Here is a 15858-nt window from a genome sequence, read left to right as displayed (position 1 = left end):
ATAGGAATCAGCATGGTGTTAAACGTTTGCATACAGATGTATGGATCTTTGCAGGTTTAACAATTCGCATGCATTTGCATGCAAAGAATGAGCATGAGCCAGGTCATATCAGGTTATATGTGTATTTAGTGAACGCTAATTGGCATCTGCTGAACACCAACAAGAAGCTTAACCTCTAAGCAAGCTTAGAAGTCAAGCTTCTTGTTAATATCCTGCAGTAGGATATTAACAAATAGGCATACTGCAGTAGGTTGATCCGAGCTGTCCTCCTCCTTGGAGAGGCCTCTCGAGGATGCCTCCATATGTACTCGTTGAAGGCATCTGCAGGGGAAAAGGATACAACAATAAGTCATGTATATCTACGGTTTCTTGAAAAACTTAATATTTTACTTCCTGCAATTATAAGCAAGCGATTTCCACTACAATTTATGCTTTGTTAATATCTTGTGATACCATGTAGACTCCAAGAGCAACTTCTTACGATTACGCAGTCTGCTGAAAACAGCAGGCATGCATGATTCGGCCAGAAAGTTTTGAACCAGTTCAGACCGAGCTCGGAGGAGTGCAGAAGCAGTGCGCAAGTCGGGCTGCGGCTGCGTGAACTTACGCTGCAGCGTTACAAACGATCCTGTAATTGGTTTCCGAAAGACCGAAGAGTTGCCAACTGTTACTGCATGAACGCTGAACTGACTTCGGCCAGCACAAGATTCTGTGGTACGGAGGCAGAGCTCGTGCAGTACTGGGATAAATCGAACAGGCCAGTTCAGCGTCCATGCAACTTCCGGTTGAATCTAATGCGTCAGTTCTTACACTATTTGAACTAGATCGGCCCGTTCAAGCAAATCGAAGAGACCTGGTGTGACTTTCCACAACTATGCACTTTGAGTTTGCTTGCAACGGTGTGTTCCTTGCATTTCAGTGTTTATAAAAATTATAGACCCTGGAGCGGGGGGACAACAAAGAACGGAAAGACACGAAGCTCCAGAGCTTCGTGTCTGTATGTCCCTTTTTGTCCCCACGTTCCCGGGTTACAACGTCTATCCTTAACCAGCTCGCCTGCCTGTTAACTAAAATAAAATTATGTTCTATGAATCTAGATATGTATTTTAAATTATGAACATAGGCCTCCGATTGCCTAGAACCTCGAACATATTTCACTCCCAACAATGTCACCATGGGAACGAGTGAAAGGAACATTGAAGGGCCGTGACACGGATATTAAATTAGTTAAATGATTCTTGATGTCAAATCTGTGTTGTCAATTTATATGCATGCCTGAACAACAATTGCGGGTCAAAATCTTTCTTTCGCACAAAAACCGCCGGCCGAGAATGGTGTATTCTCGGCCGGCGGTTTTTGTGCGAAAGAAAGATTTTGACCCGCAATTGTTGTTCAGGCATGCATATAAATTGACAACACAGATTTGACATCAAGAATCATTTAACTAATTTAATATCCGTGTCACGGCCCTTCTATGGTCCATTCATACGAGATAGTTTCCTGGTAAGAAAACTGAGCATGTCAGACTAGAAAGCAGGAACACCCACGATGATAAGGCGGTTCACAAAAAAATGGGCAGTACTCAAAGGACAGAGCCAAACATAGTTCGGTTGCAGCAGTTCTAGTGAACAAACAGACTCACTTTCACAACTTTGCTAGTGCCAGCTTTTCGTTCAAAAGAAAAAAATAAGTGCCTCAGCAGAAGGTCCTGCGAGCAGGCCACTGATATCATGGGCCTCCCCCAAAACTTGCAGGGATTAGTAGATATTTGGGATGCGGAGCATGTTACTGTAAAACCTCCTCAGTGTGAATACATCAGAAAGCACCAAGGGACCTAGATGACCGTGACAAGGTCACTTTATATTTCTTCATATATTAAAAACATAGATGGAGATAGGGCTTCTTCATCTTGGTTTTGCGCTCGGAGCTTCACGTTCCTAAAGCTCGAGCTAGTCGAACTGTGACCCTTCAACAGCCTATAAAACTGAAAGTCCTGAAAGCCTTGGAATATTTTATCCCATTAATTCTGTCGTAGCAGATTGCAACTTCGGAAGCCATAAGGTTCGAATGTCTCACCAAGTATGAGACATCTGTGAGAAGTGGGCACTTACTGCTGACTGCTGCCAACTTGACTGGAGTCAGGGCCCTCTTGGCGACAGCGCCCATGAACCGCCGGCATGGCACCCCAGTCACACTCCGCCCATGCAGGTTCTCCCTGCCGAAGATCAGCTTCGTGGCCTCTTTAACGAACATGGAGTCTCCCCGGGCTCCCCTCACGTAGGACAGTTTGTCCTTTTGCACCGAGACACCATGGCAAAGGTGAACCTAGAAATAGATAGAAATGCTCTACAGGAAATGCAGCCAGCCATTGGTCCCGATCTCGCTTATCTTTCGGAAACTTGTGCAGACGTCTGCCGCACAATGCCACTTTTTTCGGACGCAGAACATGCGAGGCAGCTCTTCACGCAACATCTTGGGGGTATTCTTTTCGGAGCCGACCACAGAAATTCACCACGGGCACTCACTGCTCATCTCCAACTTTTCATTGTACAGAACAACTAATCTTGAAGTACAGAACAGAGCGGAACAAACACAACTGCAAAGGAATCGCATAGAAAACAGTTCCAGCCACGCATGTCGTCTGCAATGCACAAAAAAAAATGAGGGGAAAACAAAAAAGCTCTCGGTCGGGTGTAGCCACGTGACTTCCGGCACTCCCACTCTCTCCTCTCTACTTCTCCGACCTCCAAGCGTGCGTTTCAGTTTCGGTTCTGAGCAGTTGCGTTTTTTGGCTATAATAAAAATATATGTGAGTGTTGCAAAATATTAATTTCGTAGTCTTTCGACACCATAATAAATCGCCTGGCAAAAAATAAAAAAAAAAACTTTTATTGGGGAGTGTAAGTGCCGGTTTAAGTGAGTTAGAGTAAAGGGAGAAAGCGAAAGAAGGGTACCAATTATAACAGAATTTTAATTGGGCTACTTGGTACATGATTTATGAAAAAGCTCGAAATAAGACCAGGACACTAGATAGAAAACGTTTAAGAAAAGTACCAATTAATTGGGCTTTTCTGAAAGCCCAATTAATTGGGCTTTCAGAAAGCCCTACTCTTTACATTCATCAGCATTTTGAAGGAGGACGATGGTTCAATTTAAGTAAGCATACAGATAACCCCATTCAAGGAGCTGTGGAAACCATAAACGTTAGTCACTTGCCCAATATCTGGAATGAATATTCCATGAAATTCTGAGCTTACCTTGTCATCGACCTGTGCATTCACTGGCACACTCGGGAGGAGCCTCCGAGGGGCCTGCTACAAGATCCGCTGGTGGAACAGCAGCATCAGCGGCCGGTACAGGTCGAGCGTGATCCACACCAGCTCGCACAACGTGAACTGGAGCAGGAGCGCCAGCTGCAGGAACTGCTGCTGGGAAAGCTGGAGGAGCTGACCCAACACCGCCAGATGGGACATTGTCCACTGCAACATAATCAAACACTGTTTAGAAACAAGACACAGTACAGGAGTCGACCGATTTTTCGAACTCCAAAAATTCAGACAAGCTTGATTATTCGGACTTCAACACTTTCCTGGTCCGTTGATGGCATGAGGGCTTCATAGTACTTCATGCCACAGAAGACTACCGGCAGTGTGCTCATTTGTTTTTCCGTAACACACCGCGACTGGAAAAGTAGTGCGAGCAGGACACAAAACAAAAGGACGAGAAACAAAACCAAAAAAAAGAGAAAAAAAAAAAGAAATTCGCTCAAGTTCGCCGGCAGGGGGCGGCAGAGAGGTTGTTTACAAATAAATACCGGTGAATAGTTAATGAATATTCATGCCTAGCATTTCCGATGGTTTGCGAGATATAAGCTCAATCTTTCTGACGAAATCCAATGCTGTAGCAGATCGTCTGTTCACCTTTTAACCAGTTGCACAGTTGCGTCGCTCAGCACAATCTGCCGCCCGATTAAAGTTCAGCCTTGTTGGTGCTGTGGTCATGCCTAGGACCAGCTTCCTCACTCCCTCCTCGTCAACAAAAATGACACCTTCCTTCCCAATGACGAAAGGACGTGCGCTGGCCGGGCTCATCGGAAAGTGCATATTTAGAATGGTGTGACCGACAGAACAAACTTTCACTTCAAGTTCCATCTATGCGCACAGACCATGGTGTCTTGGTATGGACATGATTGTTTGACGAACTGCAGAAAAATATTTCTTCAATCAAAGCAAGATTGCTGACGAGCGAAACGGGGTCATCGCCATCAGCAACAAGAAACAAACTCTCAAAGCTCCATTTGCACCCTAAGAGAAGAAAAGAGAATTATAGACACCTCTTGAACTCATTGATACTTTGAGGCAACCCTGTAGTATATGCTGACTTCTGTTTGCGACCACAAATAATTAAAATTACTTTTGATCCCTCAGATAAAGAGTGAGCACATAATGTGTAGTGTGTGAGGTGGGCAACTGAAAGTGCCTCCACGCTTACCTTGTAGTGTCAGCAGCTGCTTCTTGATAGCGTCCTCTCTATCTGGGGCTCCGGCTCCAGGTTCAGCGCCCTCTGCTTAGCCGACCTCAGCTTTTCAACTAGTCGGGCATGCTCCACACTCGACACAGTGGACGTCCTGTCCTCTGTCTTTGCTTTTTCTTGTACTTGCCACCCAAAGCAGGGGATGGCGACATCTCAATCTGGAAAAGAAATAGGTCCAGGTGTTTCAATATTCATTTAATATCAACTTCCAACATACGATTGGGACACAGATATTTCGCATTAAATTGCCCCCCTTTATTTTTTAGGTGTAGGTTTCAGCCCTATACCTGTGATTGCCCCCTCTCCCTGAAAAAGTGCTTCCAGATGCCCATGACCATATATCCGGTATTCACTCTCATTTCAGGAAATAATTGCTATATCGTACCTTACACACTCTAGTGTATAAAAGACGATACGTGTATCTGTTTGTGCTACGCGTACCTGTTGGCAGAAAACACTGTGTAGGTAAACGAAATAGTATGATAAAATATTGTGTTAAAAAGTACTTCTAAGTTAGTTAGAAAGTAAAATATGATAATACTACTTTGCACGCAGTGTACTTTCTATGAGGAACGTAAACTCTCAGTTGCTTTGTACTTGCAATTCAGTGCTTTTAAATACGATAGCATCTATAAGGAAAGCATATGCATTTTAGGCGTCTGTTGGTCCGAGGATTTGTAACTGCTTTTGAAAACAGCATGTGCCGGCACATTACAATTCAGAAAAGAAAAACATGCCGCCGGCACTGCGCCTCAAACCCACAACTGTTGGAGTCTAAGCCGGGCATCGTATCCGCTTCACTACGAGCATACATGGGTAAGCATTTGCGAAAGAGCTACTGGTTGCAGACAAGAGCTGCGTTGATGCACGTGCCAGCGACTCAACGCCGTTGTTGCCATAGCAATGTGCGCCGCATCTGGTCGCAGTCGCACATAGCCACATCTGAGGAGAGCTCTGTGAACCAGACTTGAGCATCATCTTTCGTTGTCGGTATGCGAAAGCAGGTCTCACCAGAGGAACATTACGCAAGCGTGCTGAGGCACAGTGAAAGCAAAGTGCCTAGGGTACTTCGGAACAACATGAAACATGTTTGCTGAAAGCTAGAGAGGCAAGTAGCAACAAGAGGACCATCGAAGCGGATGAAAAGATTAAAGAGAGGAAACTTCGGCTACAACGCAAGCAGGACGCCAAACAAACGAGGACCTCTTGCGATAGTGGAGAAGAGATGTAACTTCGTGTACAGCGAGATTGTGACTTAGAGCAGGTGAGGACGTCTCTTAAGACTGAATAGGGTCAAATTCAGATAAAATGCGGTCGAGAAACAAGCAGGAGAGTGTCTGTTGAAATTGAAGAAGGACAACTGCGGCTACAGCACAATTGAGACCAGGAGTGGCCAAGCTGCGGCTCTTTGTGTGTTAAAGTGCGGCTTGTGGTCCACTTTCATAGAGCGTATCTACCCACCGAATCTGTGTACAAGAATAGCAAGCAATTTAACAAATGTCTGTACAAATAGTCCTGACCAGCCATAATGAATGGACACAATTACTCATGAGGCGAACAAAATGCAAGATATTCCTTAGCCTAACCGTTCAATTTTACCCACAATTACTGCCCACTGGTAACGTAAGTGAAGTATGCTGCCGATTTGAAAAAGGGACACAAAAGACGAACCCCCCTCGTTCTGAAGAGAGTCGAAGATGAGGTAAGAAAAACAGCCTCAAGGCGCGCATATAACTCGAACCTTGAGTTCCATATCATAGGGATGGCCACGTGCTTCTTTTTCAAAGCAGCAACCAGCTCATCTCGTGTCTCTGTAAAACAAAACATGCACATTGAGTTACATCTCAAAGTCGTCGTGTTTGTCCACCTCTCCCCCCCTTGTATCGGGGTTTATAAATATGACCGTTCACCAGCTAGCCTGCGCTATAACCCTTGTTTCGAAAAGTCTTTTTTCGATATTTTTACAAATTAAATGCACCACATAGTCGAACTTATGTGGTAAATTTGTCGTAGCTTACAAAGCCGATTTCTTGCGATTTATATTAAGTGTCGTGGCTGCCATCTGGAGCGCCCTGTAGTTCAACAATGTAAAACCATTTGCTTTTGCCGCTTAGTTCTTTACAAATCGGGCGGAAGGACATATTCGTGCCCACCACAACTCGCGAATTCTAGACGCCGGAACGGCCTAGGTAGCACGCCAGAGGAATGCCCAACTTGGGCAAAGGTCTGGCAATCATAAGGGCCCAACTTTGGCTCAGTTAGGTTTTTGCACCATGGCACTCATCAGTGCCAAAGTACGGTGCCTAACTATTGCCAAAGTTGGGCGATCCTAGGGCATGCCAAAGTTTGGCTCTTCTCTGGTACGCCAGAGGAGTGCCAAAGCTGGTGCCATACTTCAGCCATATCTGCCATAGTAAATCCTAATCTTGGAATTCGGGGCATGCCAAGGTTTGGCGTTTCTCCGGTCCGCCAGAGGAGCGCCAAATTTGGTGCCATACTTCAGCCATAACTGCCAGAGCAACGCCTAATTTCGGTATTTGGGACGGGCCAAAGTTTGCGCGGCATGCCAAAGTTTGGCTCTTCTCTGGTACGCCAGAGGAGTGCCAAACCTGGTGCCATACTTCAGCCATACCTACCATAGTAAATCCTAATCTGGGAATTCGGGGCATGCCAAGGTTTGGCGTTTCTCTGGTCCGCCAGAGGAGCGCCAAATTTGGTGCCATACTTCAGCCATAACTGCCAGAGCAGCGCCGAATTTGGTGCCATACTTCAGCCATAACTGCCAGAGCAACGCCTAATTTCGGTATTTGGGACGGGCCAAAGTTTGCCCCATGTAGCACGCCAGAGGAATGCCCAACTTGGGCAAAGGTCTGGCAATCATAAGGGCCCAACTTTGGATCAGTTAGGTTTTTGCACCATGGCACTCATCAGTGCCAAAGTACGGTGCCTAACTATAGCCTAAGTTGGGCGATCCTAGGGCACGTCAAAGTTTGGCTCTTCTCTGGTACGCCAGAGGAGTGCCAAAGCTGGTGCCATACTTCAGCCATATCTGCCATAGTAAATCCTAATCTGCGAATTCGGGGCATGCCAAGGTTTGGCGTTTCTCTGGTCCGCCAGAGGAGCGCCAAATTTGGTGCCATACTTCAGCCATAACTGCCAGAGCAACGCCTAATTTCGGTATTTGGCACGGGCCAAAGTTTGACTTTTCTCTGGTCTGCCACAGAAGTGCCGAAGTAGTGCGATACTTGAGCCATAACTGCCAGATCAACGCCTAATTTGGGTATTTTGGGCATGCCAAAGTTTGGCTTTTCTCTGGTCCGCCACAAGAGTGCCAAAGTAGTCAATTGGCGAGGAGATCGAACTATAGGGGGCGCTGCGTTGACCAAAACAAACACATCTCCGATGTTCCAGTGTGCTGCCGTTGGCTGCCGTGTTGTTTCCGCGTTCCCTGCGGGTTTGTTAGAATATGGTACACGCTTGGGTTGCGTACCGCAGTGCTCAGCGCATGCTTTAAAGTCTGGAGTTAGCTTTCATAGCGCTTCCTGCCGAAAAAGAAACTGAAATCGCAGTGGAAAGGTTAAGAGTAAAGAAGAAGTTGACTGCGCACGACGTGGTGTGTGGTCGCCACTTCTCACGCGATGCCTTCCAAGCAAACTACGCTACTGGACGAGGTATGTACGCGCGTAAATCACGCTTGCATCGACATCCGTTCAAACCGTACATTGTATTTCATAGGTAGTGGATATTCTTCCGGCAGAACTAACCGGGTGAAAAACAACAAAACTGCCGGTAGTTGTTGCCATTGGGTTTCGTATAAAAGGAATAGTCAAAGCGTGCATTGGAAGGCGCGTGAGTAGCTCAGTGGAAAGTTGTCCGCGTCATATGCGTTGGGTCGCGGTTTCAAATCCCCAAAAAACCGAACTTTTTTTTTTTTAAACGTTTGGCGATATTTTCTTTTTTTACAATAATTATTGCCCTTTGAAACTCTCGGCAGTTCTTTTCCCGAGTGTTGTGCCTGGCTGCCGGCACAACCATTTTCATAACAGGGCCCAAGAGGAGGTTCTTGGAAAAACAACGCCGTTCCGTCGGAGAACCTTCCGAAGGGATCACACGACAGGGTCGTGAGGCTTCGGAAGCCACCGAGAGGTACTGCTATCATTTCATCTCTATTTGATTCCAGGCTAGCTTTGCAAATGAGCGTATGACTAAGGCCTCATCGTGCAGAACGCATTGATATTTCATTGTGAACCGTGCTCCTTCGAATAACCGATAAATTTAACTGAAAAAGACAACTTGTACGTTTAATGCCAATATGCAGTCTAATTAGCAGCATTCTACATTATAACGCTCGCCGTCGTGTTCTGTATTTTGGCATTTCAAGGAAAACATAATGTAATGACTATTTTGGTTGATGTTTTGGTGAAACTTCCACAGGTAACAGGGCAGCATCCGACACGAGCTGGTTGCCTCCTGGTGCTGCAGCGTCAACACAGCACCTCCTGACTGCTTTCGAGAATGTGCAACAAGACTGTGAGTTTATTACTAGGTCACCACCTCACACTCAATGAGGGCTTGCCAAGTTACTGTCTGTTTGCGTGTCAGAGGCTGTTCTTGTGTAATACAGAAGTGTTGGAAAGCTAGGCTTAATGCCACCTTGCCCATTTGAATGGGTTGAATCTGAGAATAACAACCTGCATTTTTGTCTGGTACATTCCTTGTTTGAGATAGTGTAGTAGTTTTGTAACTATCCCTTGCAAATTACACTAGGTGAGAGCGACGAGACCATTTCCTGTGATGGGGACAACGAGGCCACTCTCACCTGTGACGAGCACTGCGCGGAGACCAGCAGTCACTGCAGTGGCAGTGAAATACAATGCAAGTTTTGTGACCACCGCATGCCAATTTATTGTGATTTCGGCATTACAAAACATTTTATTTCCAGCGACTGCCTAAAAAAAAGATTGGTTATACTTGCGGTGTCCAACTCCTAAATTTCTTTCGAAGTATGCTCCTTGCGCATTTGAACACTTAACCCAGCAGTCTTCCATTACTGGAAACATTTATGGAAGTTATGCTTTGGTATAGTTGCCACCTACGCTGTTGTATTCATTTTGTGGGTGTTCTGCCGTTTTCACCTTTAGGGTCATAACATTTTGGCGGAACTTGATGAAAAAGCAGTGTTGGTCAAGCAGAAAGATTCACACTTGGGCAGGAGGACAAATCTTTATTAAAATAAAGAGCCCCTTACTCGAGAGCCAGGTGAAAAAATAAGTGTTAGGCGTCTGGAGAAGCTTGGTGAATATCGGCCATAGGGGCCTAGCACCATGGTACCGCATCAGCGGCGTCCGGGGGGGAGGGGCGAGCCCCTCCTGAGGTGAACAGGGAGGGCTGATAATTAGGACTGAAGGCATCAAGGTGATGGTGAGATGCGAGGGCGTGTGGAAAATTCCTGAGCATCTGAGGGCTGTCAGTGTACTCCGAGCAGTTATCGGATCGGGGACGATGTGGGGAATCGGATGGGGTAGAGGAGGACGGGAAGCATGGGATAGTTTCAGCTTTCCAAAAAAGAAATTATACAGTTTCCGGGTTAGTGGCAAATACTTTGGTTGCACTGTGGGCCGCAAAAAGCTGCTTACAGGCACCATATGACACGGCTGTATTTTGTGTAGCCTCGCTGCAGTCATGGTACATATGAAGGTGAACATAAGACCATCAATCACTCCGCACCTGCAGCATCATGAAGCGATGGCCATGGTAGCTTGTTCGCCTTTTGACGCTTCTGGAACTGAGCTGCAGGGCACTATGGCCACTGCTCCATGGCACTGCCAGTACGGAGTGGTTGGTGATCCGACGTTCACATCCATGCGGGTCATGACTGCACACACACTGTAAGGAAATGCTGAAAATGTAAATTTCTGTTACATTCTTTCTTTTTTTGTAGGGCCCCACGACTCCCTTTCGAACATCCAAAAGGAATTGCCTGCCCAGGATGCCTGCGTTCAAGTAGACAGCATGTTGCAGGCGAAGCTAGGGCCCCACGTTCGCTCGGCGAAAGCTAAAAGTGACAGCGAGCTTGCCTCACTAACTGGGGTTGGATCTCTACAACTAACGAGAAACATTGTAACAGAGTTCGATAGTGTGCGAGCAAAGCTTTCTTCGAGGAGCTTCCTGCTTTCTTCAGGTGACACTGTGCTCATCACATTGATGAAGCTCTATCATGATGTCATTATCAGTTTCCTAGCGTTCCTTTTCAGGATACATAGAACAACGGCGTCTGAGAACGTGAAGATATCCCTTTGTGTCCTGAGTAAGGTTTCAGGGTCAGCCCTGTATGTTCCCTGCGACCAGTCTATTGAGAACAACCTCACAGTTTACTTTAAAAGTTTCTTCGCACGAAAGTTGTTGTGGACTGCAGTGAGATCCCCATCAAGCGACCACTTGAGCTTGCATCCAGGATGCTGATGTACAGTCATTATAAGAAAACCTACACCCTAAAAGTGCTGATTGCGTACGCACCAACTGGCATGTTTACGTTCGTGAGCCGTGCTTTTGGGGGACGGACTTCGCATTCTTTTATCACAAAGGAATCGAGTTCTGGAGAGGTGCTCCCCGTACGAGCAGGTAATGGTCGACAAGGGCTTCCTTATTGACAAGCTTTGCGACGAGGCTCTTGTCGAGCTTGTGCAGCCTCCATCTCTGAGGAACAAGCAACAGATGACTGAACATGACGCACTCGGGAACCAAGACATCGCACTTGCACGTGTCCACGTGGAACGTGCCATTCAACGACCAAAAGTGTTCAAGATTCTGCAGCATCATTTTCCTAAGCACCTGCTTCCTGTTTGACAATGTAATGCAGCTCCTTGCAGGTATCGTAAACCTTTCACTGCCAATTTTTGCAGAAGATAAGTTTCTGTAGCTGGCAAGGAAGCCACATGTAAATAGAGTAAATATGCGTATTAGCGGCTTGTATCATCATTTATGCGGGTTCAAACATCGGGAAAAGTGCTCGCAATGTGATGAAGGCTCTGTGCGGAAAAGGTGCTAGTCTATAAAATGTGTAACAAAAAACTCGGTATGCTGGATGGGATCAGTGCAACTTCAGACCAGTTTTGTGCGAGGCTTATGAAATTTTTCTAAAAGCCGGTTAACTTTAACCGCAGTAAAAATTTAATCGCATTTCCTTACGAGGGGAAATTTTAGGTCACGTGACTGGAAGATTAAGGGCAGCAGGGAAACATGGCGGTGCCTTTGTGAGCGAGCACTGCTCGCTTTGGAACTAATATGTCATGTAGCTGCAATATTGGGCACGGTAGTCAGCAGTGAATATTGCAGGAGGCTTTTGCTTGGCCTTACGTCATTTACGCGCTGTCATCAAGAGATGAAAATGATGGGACAGTATCTCAACTAGATTGCACGTATGCTAAATAAATGAGTAAATAGTTAAAAAAATAAGCCTCTAGTTATTATGAATTGGCTCACGACAAATACACTTGACATCAGTGCACCTAGTCTTGATGGGTGCATGGGTAGTCTTGATGACGGCGTGTCAGTTATGATGCGAAGCTATGTCCATGCTAAGCGTGTGCTAAAAAATGAGAAATAAAGAAGTTCATTTCAATTGTGCCTCATTGTTTCTATGCCTGATTTGCCCAAGAGGGCTGCACAGTAGTCGTTTTGCACGGCTCCCATAGCGCACAGTACTGCAGCACACCTTGGATAAAAACAAAAAAGGAAGCTAGTTAAATGCCCCACTTAGCCCAGCGAAAAGATAGTCCACATATATTGACCGTACAGCATGCACACATTCCTCGAAGTGAGTATGATCATACTTCACTTCAACTAGCTTGTAGTCTGTTTCTGAGACATAAGCAAAAAAGTCGCAACTTGTGAGTGCAGTGATACCCATGCAAACCTGCATCTGCATGTAGTAGACGGACTGGGGCTCTCTAGTTTTTTTACAGAATGAATTCTAGACGACCTCTGGGCATTCGACTTCCAGAAGCACCCGTTTCCCTGACAACATTCACACTCAAACACCACGATCCCATCGGGCGAACTCTCCATAATGGGCATTTGGTCCCATATTATCAGCCCTCCGTTCTCAATCCTAGGACAATGTCCTTCCTTCACCAGCTTTGATAGGTATTTCTCTTTCGCAGTTCCCTCCTTCTGCTGTCCCCTCTTCATTGACGCTGACTGAAATGTGCTGACTTGCAACACTTTGTCAAGGAGGCCTCTCAAGTTGTGCGGCCGTGGTTGAGCCTTTAGTGACAGCGCGGGTAAAGAACCCATGGCATATGGATGCAGTGGCCATACCCCTCCTGTACAGCATCCAATCAGATGATGAGGCCTGTGCCCTTGTCATGCGCTCAACTTCCGCAATAGCCTCTCGTGTCATTATGCGCTTGAGTTGCTCCAGCAGGTTTTCGGTCTCCTCCTCAGGCAGGTCCTGAAGCGCTTCAAGCAGGCTTCGGGGTCAAGGCACAGCTGCTGAAGTGCTGGCTCCACCTGTCTCTGAAATAGGGGACGTAACTTATGGCACAGGAGTTATAATAGTATACTGGTGGGCATTAGCCTACCTCAGAGCCGTATATGTAGAGAGTTTGGCCATTCGTTGGGAAGTATAGGAGACAAATGAGGAGGCGCCAATGGCCGAAAGCGGGCTGGGCGTGTTCCAGGGCGTCTTCAGAAATTCGAATGTGACCAACCAAAAGCCGGAAATAATACCCTGGCGGTGGTCGCGGGAACAAACCTGATAACTGCATTGGAGTAACTCTGGATGGCCGAAAATATGGTACACGTGATGTACCAATCACGCTCATCAAAAATGATAGTGGAAGAGTGCAAGTAGCGGAACGATCGACAGAATCCGTACGTCAAACGCCAAGGGGCGGGAATCTGCCGTTTGAGCGGTCACACACTGTCCGCGCAAAACAGAGTTGAGCGGCGCATTCGTTTCTTACATCGTTCTCGATAATCATGATCAAAACAACGCGTGAGCCTATTTTCAACCACCAAGAGTTACTACACTTCACTCTTACGCACTTATTAAAACCATATACGAACACAGACTTTCGATCAGAACTGTTTCTCGCTATCACCGCTAGGGGATTCTATTCGGCTTCTGGTTGGTGAAGAGAGCATGGCAAGCCCTCTTTCCGAGTCTGCCGCACGCCCTGGCTCTGCCTGCGCCTCCCATTGACCAAACTCTCTACATATACGACTCTGGCCTACCTTAGCCCCATTGTGGAACAGTGCCTAGAGTCACAAGATCACAACCGGGATAACCTTCACATGTTACGGCATTGCACTTTACTAGTTTCGCCATAGAAAAAGGCATGACTGCATCTTGTAATGAGTTTAGGTATGTTTAAACAAGAGATTGGGAGAAAAGTCTTTGCAAAAAAAAACGAGATTTACCTTTTCGTGTTCTCTTCCTTTTGTGAATAGCGACAGGACAGATATGCGGAAGGCCTTCCATAAGTCTGTCCACGACACAACGCTCGACGGCTGGCAAGGCAGGTCGCTTGAACTGTAATAGTTTGCAGGTACATTTAATTAAATGTGTTGTTCACCTTCGTGACTCTTGAGATCCAGAGAACAATTAGTAATTCACCAAATCTTAGATAGAGCATCATGTTTTAATTTCCACGAGCCACAAACACCCCTTATCTAGGTTAATGTTAAACTCATATAGCTGATGGCATCAAAGATTGTGATTGATCAGAGATGTAGGAAATCTCTTTTAAAAACAAAAAAAACAATGGCAACGCTTTGTCGCGATGACTGCCACTCAGCAGCGGAATACACTGTAGAGGCGCAGGGCGCAGTGGCTAGCAGACGACAGCCGCTTGCGGCCACAGTTTAAGGGTAAACATGTAGCCAATTGGCCAGCCACTTTTCTACCACCAATTGGCCACGCCAAGCTGGCATCTTTCATCAGGAAGGGATCCTGTTTGCTTGGTTTAGTAAATTTCATTACGCCGAACAATTTGTTTCCAAGCAATGCACATTTCAAGAAACTTTTTTGCTATGTTTCGCTACGTTCACCGCAGTTGAAGCTCAGCACAAAAATTTAAACCAGTCTAAACATAATTGGCACGAAAATATTTAAAACAGACTATCCACTAATACCCTAATGCGCCTGGCTATCTGTGATTTGTCTGTATGGAACACTGAGAGACCAGCAGCCAGGACAAGGCTCTTGGAGAGAGGCCCATACCAGAACTGGGCACCGGCTTCCAAGACAACGGAAGTTGCTCACCAGTATTTCTGGAGACAAGTCAATGGTGTCCAAAGGGGTCTTTGTTTGGTTAGGGTACCTAGAGGCGTCTCTGAGCAACCGCACCCCACATTCTACCCTCAACTTAAATGCGGCTTGGACACAACCACCCTGGCTGGAATAACGGTCAGGGTAGCTGCCTGGTTCATTATTCGGAGTCGGACTGGCATTGTTGCCTTTGTCTAGCCCTGATGTTGTCCGAGACAGGCTTGCAATAAAGGTAGACAATGGAGTATCGGGAAGCGATCTGCAGGGCCATTTTTCTGCCTTTAGTATGGTTGGAGGTCCCTTTTGTTGTGAGCGACTTGTCTCCAGCTACTCGAGCATTTTCCAGGAACTTCAGCAGCTAGCTCCAGCTGTTTGCATATTCCTTAACATGGCAGCCAAGTTCTAGTTTCAGGCGTACCTTCCAAGTGCCAGCCCAGGCTGTCGCCAGCTGGCTGGGCGCATTCTGGCCCCGAGCTAAACGTAACTGAACTCTGCACGGCGATCATGCGCTGTCAATCCGACCAGCAATGCACTTGTTATAAAAGCATGCATACACTATTGAAGGCTACCATTATTTTTAAACAAGCATTATATCTACCTACATGCTGAGTACAGATGTTATAAATCTGCACTGGCATTTCAAGATAGCGGGACTTCAAAAAAAATATGCACATATTCGCTGTGCACAGCACTCACCTTTGGGCAGAAGGGGATCTCCATGAGAGACCTCACTGCATACTTGGTCTTGACGACATCCTTCGCATGCTGGCCCCAAGCCTGCGGCAAGTCTGTGCTTGACAACTGGAAGCTCTTGCATCCTGTTGGTTTTCAGCAGGACAGCAGTGCAGTGCTTGCATTCGCTTGACTTTCTAGGGGCAGCACAAACACACATCTGTTATATCTCTTGCATTCTACACCACTTCTACAACACCTCGTAGATTTCCTCACTTAAATCAGTTCTTAACTACGGAATGCCTAGGCAGTGCAACATTTCATAACAAAACTACCTTGCAGATTAAGAGAACGATGAAGGAACTGATGTCGTCTAATAA

At 46.3% G+C, this 15858-nt stretch overlaps 1 pseudogene; it reads left to right on the top strand.

Annotated features, from left to right (window-relative positions):
• Positions 1 to 8013: 8013 nt before the first annotated feature.
• LOC115327189 lies at positions 8014 to 11041 on the top strand (annotated as a pseudogene).
• Positions 11042 to 15858: the final 4817 nt, after the last annotated feature.

Source organism: Ixodes scapularis, unplaced genomic scaffold (assembly GCF_016920785.2).
Source record: "Ixodes scapularis isolate PalLabHiFi unplaced genomic scaffold, ASM1692078v2 PGA_scaffold0__279_contigs__length_252992795, whole genome shotgun sequence".
Taxonomy (NCBI): Eukaryota; Metazoa; Arthropoda; class Arachnida; order Ixodida; family Ixodidae; genus Ixodes; species Ixodes scapularis.
Note: the sequence above shows the minus strand (reverse complement) of the source record. Positions and strands in the feature narration are given on the sequence as shown.